This window comes from Mizuhopecten yessoensis, unplaced genomic scaffold (assembly GCF_002113885.1).
Source record: "Mizuhopecten yessoensis strain PY_sf001 unplaced genomic scaffold, ASM211388v2 scaffold10331, whole genome shotgun sequence".
Lineage (NCBI taxonomy): Eukaryota > Metazoa > Mollusca > Bivalvia > Pectinida > Pectinidae > Mizuhopecten > Mizuhopecten yessoensis.
In genome coordinates this window covers 595,567-610,049 of record NW_018408493.1, presented here as the reverse complement: position 1 = coordinate 610,049, position 14,483 = coordinate 595,567, and the positions used below count along the sequence as shown (strand labels likewise).

The 14,483-nt window shown below is 37.4% G+C and overlaps 1 protein-coding gene across 3 annotated transcripts in view; it reads right to left on the bottom strand.

Moving 5' to 3' along the window:
• LOC110460185 (probable G-protein coupled receptor 139) overlaps positions 1–14,201 on the bottom strand; it is a 61,310-nt gene extending 47,109 nt beyond the window's left edge. Inside the window, exon 1 of one of the 3 annotated variants that reach the window (XM_021512952.1) lies at positions 13,938–14,201. The gene's annotated coding sequence lies outside the window, so the exon portion shown is untranslated. Of the gene's footprint in view, positions 1–7,699; positions 8,036–13,937 lie in introns of those variants that run through there. The other 2 variants (XM_021512949.1, XM_021512950.1) reach the window with 2 other exon arrangements.
• Positions 14,202–14,483: the final 282 nt, after the last annotated feature.

The window sequence follows — 14,483 nt, the reverse complement described above, 5'->3', positions numbered from 1 at the left end:
TTAAAAGCCGGTAAGAGCAGACGAAATTTATTTATCATCTTAGTTGCTCTCAAGACGGGGGGACGATGGAAACTGTTTTCCAATGACCGAAGCGACCTCAACTTCGTCTGCTTTTGCAGCTCCTTTCTTAATGAAACCGGAAGTAGGCGGCAGGTTAGAAAACGAATTACGAAACCGCTCCGTGAATTATATAACCTTGTATGTAAAATTCCCACGGGATGTAGATTAACTTGCATCAATATCAAAGAATCCTGCATGTTTTTTTTTGTTGATTATATCTACTACGAATAAACCCGGCAGCACGGCTCATTGTTTAAGACGTTAACCATCAGCATTTGCCAAACAAAGAGGGAACGCGTGTGTGGTAACGCCTTAAACGAATTACATTTATAGTCGGCTTCTAGTTTCCTTCCATGATTCGTTTGCATGCAAACGTTCTCTGACACGAACCACGTGGTCAATAAATGCACTTGGGATAATGAAAGACTACTATAAAGGAAACGTTGATTTGAGTGATGGAAACTTCAAAAGATTTATTTACCCTGATTGAGTAATTTAAATACAATATAAATGGTCAAACTTGTAACCGGTTTTGATGTTTGACATGGAGTTGTCAATCTGTTTTTGACTTTATGCGGTAGATTTCGCGTTAATTGATAGTTGATGGCTGTGCAGACTTTGAAATATCCAATAATTTGATGGAAATTTGAGCCGATGGCATTTTCATATAGATTCCCTACGAGCCAGAGAAATGCGTACTTAATTAAATCTGGTATGAACCCGATATGGCATCACAGGGCATACAGTACAATAGCAAATACCTGTCGGTAGCAGTGCGCATGCGTGAATGGAATTGTGTAGACCAATCGGGTTTGTCAAGTTGACATGTCCGAACCAATAAACCGGAAGAAGTAATTTGTTATTACAAATCAAAATGTAGTTTTCTTATTGAGACAGATTTGGCGACCGTTTCATATCTAAAGCAAACGGACGACCGGAGCATACGATAGCTAACAAATAAACAAATCATATATCTACACTAAAGACGGAACCAAATCGCACGAGGGTTTTCATGGATGATGTGGCTTAAACGGATTCTTGGTTATACGCATGCGCATGAGACATATATCCAACATCGCTTGAATGGAAGCATGTGGACGAGACAGATTAACTCACGAGTTCGATCAATTGTATGACTGCCCCATATATTGACATAGACAGAGCCCCGATTTCACGCCGGCGCGAGACCGACAATAAGTTGGCAACAGTCAGGTTCAAATAATTCAATACCCAAATGGATTAATTAGTAAGCATAAGACTTCGTTGATTTAACATGCCGCGGTTATTTCAATGCTAACAAGTTCGCTATACCGGATTCAAACATCATAAAGATCTCTAGTTTTCCCTCATTACATGTGTGGCTTAAACTAAACTTCCTCGAGACCGTGTACGGGATATCGACACGGAAAGGGGAATTGATTCAATGAGGCAATATCAAAGACATGGTAATAAGACGAAAGAGGAAATAGTCAACGTACTGGAAAACTTCATATGAAGGAGATGCAAATATAAAACTCTGGACTTTGGTCGAGTTCTACAGAGTGAGCTTGGAAACAGGAAATGACGTCAAAGATAACGCCGCCATTATTGGTCAAATTCATAACAGGGTTTAGTTTGTTTGTCTGGTAGGCGTCAACTTCTTACAATTGACGCAGTAGCCATATCCGTTCTCATCATCTACGTCATCAGTCATTAAAACAACCGTTAGGTGGAGCGGCAGTATACGTGTATGACGTCATCTACAAAATCATCGCCGTTTTCGTAATTTTTCATCAGCGCCGTTGTCGTCAATATCGAAATAGTCTACAAAATGGCCATAGGCACAAGTATCCAATATTTATATTAGTTAATCACTGTATGTTTGAATTGTTTATTATATTCAAATATATCATTTTCCTGTTTTACATTTCTTCAAATAGGTACTGATTAAGCGATCGTATTGGTATACAATTAAGACTAAATTTTCACAATTCAAAACTAAGCGAACTTAAAACTCACGGTTACTAGCTTAAGGTCTTTTGATCTACAGCCAATATCGCAATCTGACTTATCAAATACGGACAGTAAACAGATCATGCATTATATATTTGTGTGACGTTAATCGAAAAACCTGTAACTGTAATGATTTTGTAACATAAATTAAAGTTCGGAATATGAGGAAACGAAACAAAACTCTACAGAGCCGGAAATACACGAGCAAATCCAATTATTTTCCTTCGGTTTAATACGGCAAAGGATATTACCTAAATTTGATATATGCAAACTGTGGGCGAAAATGTAGCCACTCCTCCCTTCGTATCTAATAATAGCATACGCCCCGCGGTGAATAACAATAAAGGCACGTTATCAAAATGGCGTACAACACAACGTCAGAATAAATAGCCAGTCTTGTAACTAGAGCCATAAAATTGGCCGAGAGAAAAAAAAATGTAATTATGTTCCCGCACATAAAATGAAAATTCAAAGACATTCCGAAGTTAAAGACACAAAGTGTTGAGACACCCTATATCACAATAATATATCTACGTATATATATATAAGGCTGTGAGATCAGGGGATGATAAGGGAACAACTATTTATAGAAAGAAAGAAAAAATATCAGAGACAAAAATAGGTGTGAGAACGAGAAATATGAAAGTGACATCACCTGCATGTTACGAAATTACCTTAAGGGTAGGTGGTCTAGTTAATAGCCAGCTTTTTATGGACGTTACTAGGAGATTAATAAGACCAAACAGAAAGTCATCAGTTCGACACCACGAGGTCTCAAAGGGGGCGTTCCAGTGGCATTACTACACACCATATGATCTGAAAGGGAGGCTGTGTCTACGTCCGGCACAAAGCGACACTTCAGACCCCTGCGCGCTATCATCATGGCAAACAAGTATGACTAATACAAGTTGGGAAAAAAAAAAGTTTTATAAGTGTTGTAAAATAAATAAAGTTTATATTTGGAAGTTACGTACCCTAAGAAGACGTCAACTGGAAGCAACGTGATCATGACCATATAAGGGGCATGTCGGGAATCAGGTGATGCATTGGATGGAGGTTGTCAATGAGACACCACGTGACCGTAAAGGGGCGTAACAAAAAAGCTACTTCCCTAGAGATAGATGTCAACTTATCACCTTTTGTTTTTTCATGTATGTTGCGAGGGATGATACATTGTCTGGGAAAGTCGTGAATTTGCAGAGATCGCTTCCCGAACTAATGGCTCCGTCTCTATTTTGAAATCGTGTTTGATATATAGATTTCAAATTCGAGAACGATTGAAGTGATTAAGTGCGAGGAATATGTTTACGGAGTTATTTTCAATCGTTAGGTTATTATCTCTTAATTAACTTGCAAGTTTCCTTAAATACATCATACGCGTGCTTCACAAATCAGTCTCTTTAAAAGACAATTATGTTAACAGTCAAGTTTGGAGCAGATTAAACAGAGGCGTTATAAAAGAAACGAAACCCACAGCAAACAAACGTTGACAGATCGCGAATTTATTGATCAAATTTAAACCTAAGACCATGCGTTTTACAACTACTCAGTCGTGTTCTCTGCGGTTGAAGTCGAGGACCTATAAAAGTGACATCTTAAACGCTTTGGCATGGTGGTAAACATGGCTGATGAAGACCTTGTGTATCGTGGCAACTTTCAACATAGGAGTACAAACTTATGCGAATATGTCGGTCTCTTATCGTCTTATTAGCAACCAAAGTGCACTGTCATGAAAGATTTAAAATCAGAAATCTTATATTACATAAAATACAATAGCCCCAAGACATGAAAGCGCCATTTTCTTGCACGGTGAACAAAAATAGAGGCGCTTATTTAATAAAAGTACAGTTTTATAATGCCAAAGGTAACTTCAAAGAGATTTTTGTTTTATAGCATTAATGTGTGTGTTACGGAGATCCGTAATTGAGTTTTCTATAGAAATAAGGGAGCGCGTTAAAATCCTATCAAGAAATGCCGTTTTTATAAAACATAGCCACGGATGGAGCGATAAATGGGTAACTTTTGTTACTTTTTATAGATCTTGCGGAGTAAGTTATGTTGTTTTAATAACATAAATGCATGCTTTAGATTCTCGTTATGATCACTCAAATACGATTAACTGCTGAAATGTACATTTATATGAGGTACATACTACTTTTGTTTACGTAAATTTCCCTAAAATCTCAGCATTCTTTTCATTCAACGGACAAAAGACGGACACACATGAAACGAACACAAGACGGATTCATCAAATGAATACAGGACAGACTCATTGAACGGACAAAGGACGGACACATATTGGCCTCACAAGGATGGCAATGAGACGCGTCCAACGAAAGGACACAAGACGGATTCGTCAAATGAATACAAGACAGACTCATTGAACGGACAAAGAAAGGACACATATTGGCCTCACAAGGATGGCAATGAGACGCGTCCAACGAAAGGACACAAGACGGATTCGTCAAATGAATACAAGACAACCTCATCAAACGGACAAAGGACGGACACAAGTTGGCCACACATTGATTGCAATGAGACGCGTCCAACGAACGGGCACAAGACGGATTCGTCAAATGAATACAAGACAGACTCATTTAACGGACAAAGGACGGACACCTTAATTTGAATAAGACGCGTCCAACGAACAGACACAAGACGAATTCATCAAATGAATACAAAAGAAAAAAAACGGACACATAAAACGAATATAAGACATTCCAACGGACGGACACAATACGGGTTCAACGAATGACAAAACAAGCTAACCGAACGGACACATAACGGAATAGTGTAAGTTGTGTGTCAAGAAAGGCATTACTATTTTATGATTGCCTGTTAAATAATTAGAATACAGAAATCACGTGCTCATTAACGAGCTAGCTATCAATCTGTTGGGTTTTTTCGGCAACAAAGAACAAAATGGAAACTTAGCTAACTTTATGTAAGTTTGTTGCCAACTGTACTCATTCACGTTCATTTGACGTCGTCATGAACGTAAAATCATTGGAATACCAGAAAATAAATCCACGTGTCAAAATCTAAAAAATCTAAAATACTTGTGTGAAATGAACATGTCAAATATGAATGTAAACAATGTTCTAATATTGACACGTGAATTGCAGACAAGCAAATGTCAATGTGTTTCCGAACAACATCTTAATCTTGTCTGAAGTGTATGGAATGTATATATACGTTTGTCAGTGAAGATTTCCTTGAAATGACTTAGAGTCAGCGAAAAGGTCACTCAGAAACTGAATTAAAATTTAGAGAAAGACATAAACAGAATTTCAACTAGATGTGTTCGTTCCGTTTTATTATACTTGCAAATTTTCACATCCCAAAATAATCTCTTGTCAAATCAACACACGAGACCTCTAGAACGACTCGGGTTTTAATTGAGTGTAGAGCCACGCCCCTCGTATTCCCCTCGGTAATAAACACGAAAACGACATGATATTGACAAGGTTACATACACGTACATGTATGTACTTACAACAATATTGTCCCGTGTTTAACACTCACATAGAAGCTTAACTTCAATAAAAGGTATCTGGAGGCGTTATAACATAGCTTACATCATGAAATTTCCGAATACCTCTGAAGGGATTTTTAGTGTTGGGTATAAATTTACCACTATAACTTGTCATGAGAAAAATAACGATTAATCCTCGCGGGAGGTCGTACATATGTATTTGTAGTTGTATACTAAATCAAGTTTTTAGCTATCGACTTCCCATAGGTGTCTCTCCAATTGCTCTTTATAGCACTAAATTATAATCGATTCTGGCTTCAAGGATCGACCTGAAATAAACAATTTGTTAAAAAAAAAATAGACATTTGTTTCGAGATTCGAACACGCAACAACCGCTGTGAAACGCTGTGAAACGCTCTAGATCTCACGACCGACCAGGACTTCTTAACTATTCTTACTTTTTTGGAGAGAGAAGTCGGCTAAAGCAATATAAAGAAAGTAGCTGACATCAATTTCCATATGAATTGACTTTAAAAGGACGTCTTGACCTCCCAGGTGAGATATTAGCACAAACATCTGTAAGAAAATATGCAAATTTCTTCTGAAGATCCCTAGTAGATCGTGCAACGTCTTTTTTATTTTTTTAAATCATGTTTCTAGGGTGATCATATGTTGCTGGTTTCAACATCCTTTTTTGAGAGTTGTTTATTGGAATATTTATGAAACGTGTCAGATTCAACATCCCTCTAAAGATTTATAAGTACATCGGGAGCTCGTTTTGAAGATATCTTAACATCGCCATAACACATCGTAATGTCTTACTAAAATAGAATCTTCTAGCATATTTAAAATTTATAACCAGCCAACGTCTTTAAAACGTAGTAAACTTTAAGTTAATCTTCAATCACGTACATTTTACATAACACACTGTCGATCTCAGTATCAATTTCGCGTAATATTTTCATTTCAATTTTCGTGTTTATTGCAATTGACGGCTGATTTCCTGGCATAATACGCACATTTGTAAACAAACAAAAATACAAGTGTTCGATACAAAAGGGGCGTGGTTAGAATCAATTTCGTTTCAATTATCAAATATATTTCATAGCAATGAACAACATCGGTTGTGTATTATTTTCCAATAACCCAAAATTCAGATTTGGAGAAAAAGAAACGACACGCATTTTTGTTTATATGGTATCATATATCCAATATCGTGAATTTAAAGGATTTTTCGATAGACGAACTGTGTTATTTCCCACGTTCCGTTGATAACAAGAAGATTCAGTTTATATTGGTAGTATATATAGGTGGGTTTTTTTATCCAAGCGTCAGGCATGACGAACCATTTAAATAGAATGGGAACGAGGATGTATTTAACCACAGTAAAAGGCAGTTACTATTACCTCGTGAACGTTTGCCTGTAACTAAGTCTACATGAGTAACACGACACAAGGAAAGCCATCACAACAAACACTCACTTCATGTTTATTTTAAATATCTTCTTTAAAAATAAATAAAAAAGCACATAAAAAGAAGCAAAACCACACAAGATAGTAACTGTTGAGGAAAGATTGGAGACAGATATGCTATTTATTCAATATGTTGTATGTCGGCCTACATGTAAGAGGAAAAAGGGGACGAGAGATTCAACAAAGATATAAACTTCATTCAATATATAGGATGTTGTGTATATATAAGATACGTATATACATCGTTTGGGTCAGAATATCCCAGATCACAAAATTCGGCTGTGTAAAGATATATTATTTTTTCCGTGAATAAGAAAAAAGAATTAAAGTTATCATGCATGCAAAAATATTTGTTTGTGTCAAGAGATTTCTTTGTCTATGATCCAGTAATCATCATTTTAGATAAGATAAAAACAAATATTTGGTTTTAATAGACAAATAAAACGCTGATTAAAACTACAAGAGTGCGAATGAGATTTAATATTTATAAACTATCATTTATTATCAATCTTCTATCAAAACTAACACGATTTCTTTTACAAGGCACGAACACTTATACAAGTTGAATTGCATGATCAATAGAAGATGAATATGTTGCTTTTATAATTGTTTACTCGTTCAGACGATCACATGCGATATTCCAATTTAATTAATAAAGTAAGCAAATTAATCCATATTTAAGAATATTTATATAGCCTACCTTTACCTTACAGGTATGTTGATCGATGTTTCACAGGTAGGAATTATCCATAGCAAGGGATAGTACAGGTATGATATCCAACACACACAAAAAAGGTTCACACAATACTTCAATGGCGATATCGTCCAGGTAAAAATACGAATTTCATCGGTTGATGTTTAAGACTGGGTATCCCATTCTTTTACCAACATTCTCGACAAACAAAGGGACCCCGTTGACGGGTTACCACACGAGAAAAAAAAGACTTCATGGCTTAAAATTGTCTTCATTCAAACGGTCATGTCTATAAATGATACGTATTGCGTATGTTAGTTATCCTTCAGTCGCTTGCCCAGATTAACGAGACTCGGTGAGCTGAAGCGTTATATATATATATATATATATATATATAGACACTGGATGTCGTGTATATAGGGGGCCCTCACCACTCGGATGTAGCGCTCGCACACATGGAGATAAATCGACGGGACATGCTCCTCGGCTGAGCTAAAAGCGTTAAAGGTATGGTCTACCTATGTTCATGCGCGCGTGAGCAGTGTATAAATATATATATATATAGTAACGATATGTGATATGCGTACAGTCATATAAGATTGCTGCGTGATGTCATTACCGATTTATGAGAAAATATAGCGTTAATTGCCACCAGTCTACAAAGCAATATTATCTTATACAAACTGACGGCGAATCCCTAGGGAAGGCGTTGAACTAAACCGATATTTTTCTCACATTTCTCTTTGATAATGAAAAGCAAACATTGATTTCATGGGGAGAGTTATATGGATTTTGTTATGACGCGCCAAACAATTAACATAGGATCAAAACAAATATATGATTGATATTTGATCTATTTTCTTTATAATATCTTTATAATATAACCGTTAAATAGAGAATAATACATGCCTTTTTCCATATCATACCCAGTATCAACACGAGACTGCAATATCAGCCCAAGGGCCGAAGGCACGAGGGCTGATATTGGTCGAGGGTTGATACTGGGTGTGATATGGAAAAAGGCGTGTTTTATTCTGTTTATTACATATTTACTAATAAAAACTACTATCTTATGATTTAATTTTCTTTTTGAAATATTGAAAAACGAAAAAAAATCCCAAAAGTGGTGTGATATGGGTTTTGGGGTGTGATACGGCGGGGGCTGATACGGGTTTCGGGGTGTGATACGGCGAGGGCTGATATGGGTTAGAGCAATTGTGTCGTATCGCATATACAAAAAAAACGTATTTATCAGTAAGTATGTAATAAAACAGGATTCCACTGGACAATTTATAAGTGTCATAACGCACATACATAAATTAGGCACGTTTTTGTCCGAACAATTCTTTATACGATTAAAAGAATTTATCAGATTGAAAAATAGGTAACGATTACTTAAGCAAAATATCATTCAGTCGTTCATAGAAAGAGCCAAGAAAACAAATTTTGATAATAAATTTGCGAATCTTGACAATTGAGATTCATCACCAACAACGTTACACCATCCTATACTGCAGAATTACCAACCCCACCCCCGGGTGGCCAAGTGGTTGAAGTGGTTTAGGCGTCTGAAATTCTGCTACCACTAGGTCTCTTCTAGGCTCCACCACTGGGTCGCTGGTTCGAGACCTACGTTGGGCAGTCACCATGTACTGGCCGTAGATCGGTGTTTTTTCTCCGGAAACTCCGACTTTCCTCCATCGCCAAAAACTGGCACGTCCTTAAATGACCATAGCTGTTAACAGGGCGTAAAACACAAACAAACCAAACCAAACCAAATAAACCTTCCATCTTACTTCCTTCCCTCTTCACTCCCTCATCTAGAAATTCAGTTCATTCACTCTCTCTATCTTGATATTTCGGGATACAGACTTAAATAGAAGCACCACGTACATTGCCCAAACAGTCCACTTAAAGTTTATTTGTGGACAAACCGGAAGTACGTGCAATAACCGGAACAAATGACAATCAAAGACGACAGGAAACATCGCGAACCGGAAATAAGACATATGCTCACAACAGTATTGCAGATCGGTCTTCAATATCAACCTACACTAATTGATGAGCGGACCGCTTTGTCGCGAAAAGGCTGTTTCAACTGTGATGAGACAGTTATAATTGTTTCCCCCTTGTCCAACATGCCCGCTTCCTCATTATCTATTTATCGTGAATGTCGCTGTGTGTCAAATACCAGTCAACATATCTTAATAGCAATGTATGTAGACAACAGCATTAGTAAATAGTAATGTCGTAAGGCTTTTTTTTTCTTTCTTTTTTTACAATATGTGTGATGATGTTTTCGGAAGCTTTAAAAATAGAAATACAGTTTCTTATCGAGTTAACTACCTCTTGTAGTTTCCAATATTAAATAATGCCATGTCTACTCTATTTGTTTTGATGTGGGATTTTTTTCAAAGTAGTTCGTGATTTTTGAGGGTCTGATGTCATGCATAAAATATGATGTATTGTTTCCTCGTGTTTTGAACAGAAGTGAAAATTACATTACGAAATGCATTCGCACTCGTATGGTATACGTACAACAAGATTTATAAGTGATGTTGCAAGATAAGAACCACCTAAACAAAACACTAATAGTCAATAATTTTCCCCGTTTAACAGGGGGAGAAAGATCGTTACATTGGTGTAGTTACTCTCATTTTCTCGCGTTTACTAAAGAAAGCGCATTACAGACAAGAAAACACACGAAAACTATGTCTCGGGAGAGCTTTGATATGTGTTTTTATTTCAGTTGTTTATGGTTCTTATCTCATATCTTAATTGTTAAGAAACATCAACGAATCCTTTAAAAAAAAAGTGAAATCTGAGGCATCTTCTTACAAGTAGAAATTGAATCATATTTTAAAGAAATCAAACTCTTAGACATCCCTTTTCAAACAGGTAGATACTGAACAAACGTGAAGTGTGCAATGGGTTGTTCGTCTCAAAGAAGTTTTAAGATATACGAGAAGACATGGTTGATGGTACTTAGCATAGACATCCATGGTGAGGCTAACTTCACCACAGGGACTTGAGAAGCAGTTACAAGATGTTGATTTGAACGATGCTGATGTCAAGGGAATCTTTTTGCGTTCTATGATGTATCTCCCAATAAAGGTGTATAACCTCGGCGTGGGGGTGGAGAAATTTTATACAGGGAGCAGATATAAACACCTTAAAAGTCTAATAATAATTCCCACACATCAGAATGGATCCGAAATCAGCCCCGTAATTGATTTCTAGGTCCCTGTGCATGAACTTCATAGGATATGCCGATGTCAAAGCTCTTAGACCTAATACCCATATAAACACCAGTCATACTGTTTTTGACTAGAATACTATATTTTATAGTCTGAACGTTTTTCCTAGCACGGGAGGACAGAAATCGTCTGTTCGACAATTTCCTGGTGTTTATTTTAGTCGTAAGAAGAGACAGTGATCGGATTGTATGACTCTTGTGAGGATTATAAATGATAAGAGCGGGCGTACGTGATTATAGCAAGGTCGCCTCTAGGGATCAAAGTCTGGTAAAGTAGTAGCCGACTCCTACCGACTCGACTAGAGAGAATGGAATATCTCTGCATGTCAATCGGTAGAGCATCAAACTAGAAAGGCAAAGGTCCCGGGTTCGATTCCTGACAGAGGCAATAAAATACTGGCCGCTACATTTCAATTTCGATGGAGGAACCTTGTTATCCTGAACATCCGGGTTACCAACAACAATGGTATAACGACTTTGTGAAGCAAGTCTCCGACTAAGTCCCTGCAGNTGCCTGTGAGGAAGGCTTTAGGTTCTGTCCCCTGGCCGAGACATACCAGAGTCTGTAAAAATGGTAGTTTCTTCTCAAGGAATTTAGGAGTGGGAAGACTGGTTCGCCCGTTGTCAGTATACTGTGACCGGTTGGGGTGTCCTGCTGGTTGTCTTGGGCAGTATGTTTCAGTGAGGTAGCACTATAAAGTGGGCATCAGTTCCGCGCTATCACCAGAAGACAAACACGAACATATCACAGCCTCCCAAAACATACACGCATACGCTACACGCATGCATCTTGCACACAGGGGAGGCCGTCCTTAAATTACCATAGCTGTTGATAGGACGTTAAATAATGCTAAACCAAACTAAACCAAACTGATGAAGACGTAAGCGAAATATCATTACTAATTAGGAAGGAAATACAGATGTGGTATAAGCTATTACCTTGTTTTCCTATCCTCTTTATAGTATGTTTTGAAATTTGTTTAATGTGCAAATATTGGATGAAGTTCGTTTAACTAAATCAAAGTGTCCGGACCAATGAGGTTCTGCTTTTCACAAAACGCAAAGTAACCGGTCTATAGGAAGATTCCGCCGTATACATAAACTTAAGTGTCCGGACTAATGAAGTTCCGTTTTTCACAAAACGCAAAGTAACCGGGCTATAGGAAGATTCCGCCATATAACATAAACTAAAGTGTCCGGAGTGATGAGGTTCCGTTATTCACAGAACTCGTGGTAATCGGGCATTAAGAAGATTCCGTTATACAATTAAACCAAAGTGTCCGTATTAATGAGGTTCCGCTTTAAATGAAAGTGAGAATGAACGGATTCGACTGCTCCTAGGTAATACTGTGCTAATGTGAGCCTTTTGTAGGAGATTGCGGGATTTTTGTGACGCAGTCATGGGATAGTTCAGGATTGTGGCGAGGCTGAGATGGGATAGTTCAGGATTGTGGCGAGGCTGAGATGGGATAGTTCTAGTTCAGGCTTGTGGCGAGGCTGAGATGGGATAGTTCAGGATTGTGGCGAGGCTGAAATGGGATAGTTCAGGATTGTGGCGAGGCTGACATGGGATAGTTCAGGATTGTGGCGAGGCTGAGAGGGGATAGAATAATCTGTGTTTTATTATTCGTTTTCTAATTAGGTTTTTTTTTTTTACGGCGGGGCTTTATGGGATAGTTCGGGATTATGGTAATGTTCTAAGGGGATAGTGCAGAGCTATGGTGATGCTGAAATGGGATAGATTGTTCTTGTGTTCAGACTAAAATGGGAATAGTACGCTATATTGTTCGGTTTCTAATAAAGTTGTTTTTATTACGGCGGGGCTATTATGGGATAGTTCGAGATGATGATCGTGTTCTAAGGGGACAGTACAGAGCTATGGTGATGCTGAGATGGGATGTTGTCCGGGCTCAAATGGGATTATAATAATGGATTATGCGGGGCTCTTATGGGATAGTTCGGAATTATGTTGAAGCTCTAAGGGGTCGTACGGAACCGTAAGTAAATATTGTGGTTACGCAATATTAAAGGATAATATGGGATTATGGTGAAGCTCTAAAGGATAGTGCGGGATTGTGATTAAACTATTATGGGATAGAACGGGATTGTGGTTAGGTTTTTACGGGTTAGTTCGAATTTGTTAACAGCTTCTGAATAATGAGATTGTAGCGAGATAATAATTATTGGGATAATACGGAATTTAGAAGGATTTAATTGGGAACGCGAGACTGCCACCTTGTCATACGTCTTGCAGATGTCGCGCATAATGCCAATTAAATATTATTGCCTCCTTTCTACTTTAAAGACAATTTTAATTAGAAGAAGCATATCGGATTGTCCGTGACATATTTATAGGCACGAATGACAATTTGAACAATTAGAATGTTTAAAACAAAATTCATGTATAAACTAAGCATGTCTGCACCTGCCATATTAAAATAGATCGCTACAATAATAGATTATGTTGTACTGTCATGTACCGAAAAAATACATCGCACACAATCTTTAAATCTTAGTATGTTTATATTTAGATATGCAAATGAAAGTGTGTCTCCTTTTAAATATGAAAATGTAAAAAAACAACTTCTGGAAATACATCGCACACAATCTTTAAATCTTAGTATGTACAGATGTTTGGATATCTGTTTATTTCAGAAAAAGCATTGACAAATGTGCGATGTTAATATTTGTTGGGAAAACCTTCCAAGCGTGTTTGTAATGAATAAGTTGTTGATATAATGTTTTAAAAGTCACATAATAAACTAGAAGCCGAACCAGTTAATTACATTTTTAAATATTAAGTATTTGTTTACCTATACCCATATATACAAATGAATAACAAGCGTATTTGATCAACAACATTTGAACGATAAGGGGTTTTTGATTAAAGACCAAACTGTTTAAAGAGTATTTATTTACCGTTGTATGTCAAATCCGTGAAATCAAAAACCATTATTCGATCGAAGAGATAATTAAAAGTAAACTTACCCTAAACGTTAATCACTCATAGTCAGGGAATCGGTTTTATCGGCTTGATGATTTTCTCCACTTAATCCTGTCCACTGGGAACTAATTATTGAGTCCACTACGGTAATGTTATAACCCAGGATCACACTCCCTGGTATTGTCGATAGAAATCCAACACACTTTGTCTTTAGTACATGACGAAGTTGTATAGAAATCGAACATGGGTTAAGTCCATTTTATCAACTGCCGAAACACGAGCACGGCCACATTGAAACTCCGACGCATTGGTACTGTTTACAAACACTGCGCCGACGGAGATGGATTATGCAGCGAGCGTAGACGTGTGGCCTCCACCAATCAGCAACGATAAGAATCTACACTCTCCTGTGCTTGGAGGGGAGTTTAGGTCCCGCAATGTATGCACGTGAATAGTATATTATATGTTTAATCTCATAGTTATCCTTTACTACGACAATTCATCTCTACTCCGAAGTCATTATCCGCTCGAGTAAATACTATTTCCACACACATTGAAACCGTTAGCCCTGCAATTGACGGGTCGTTACG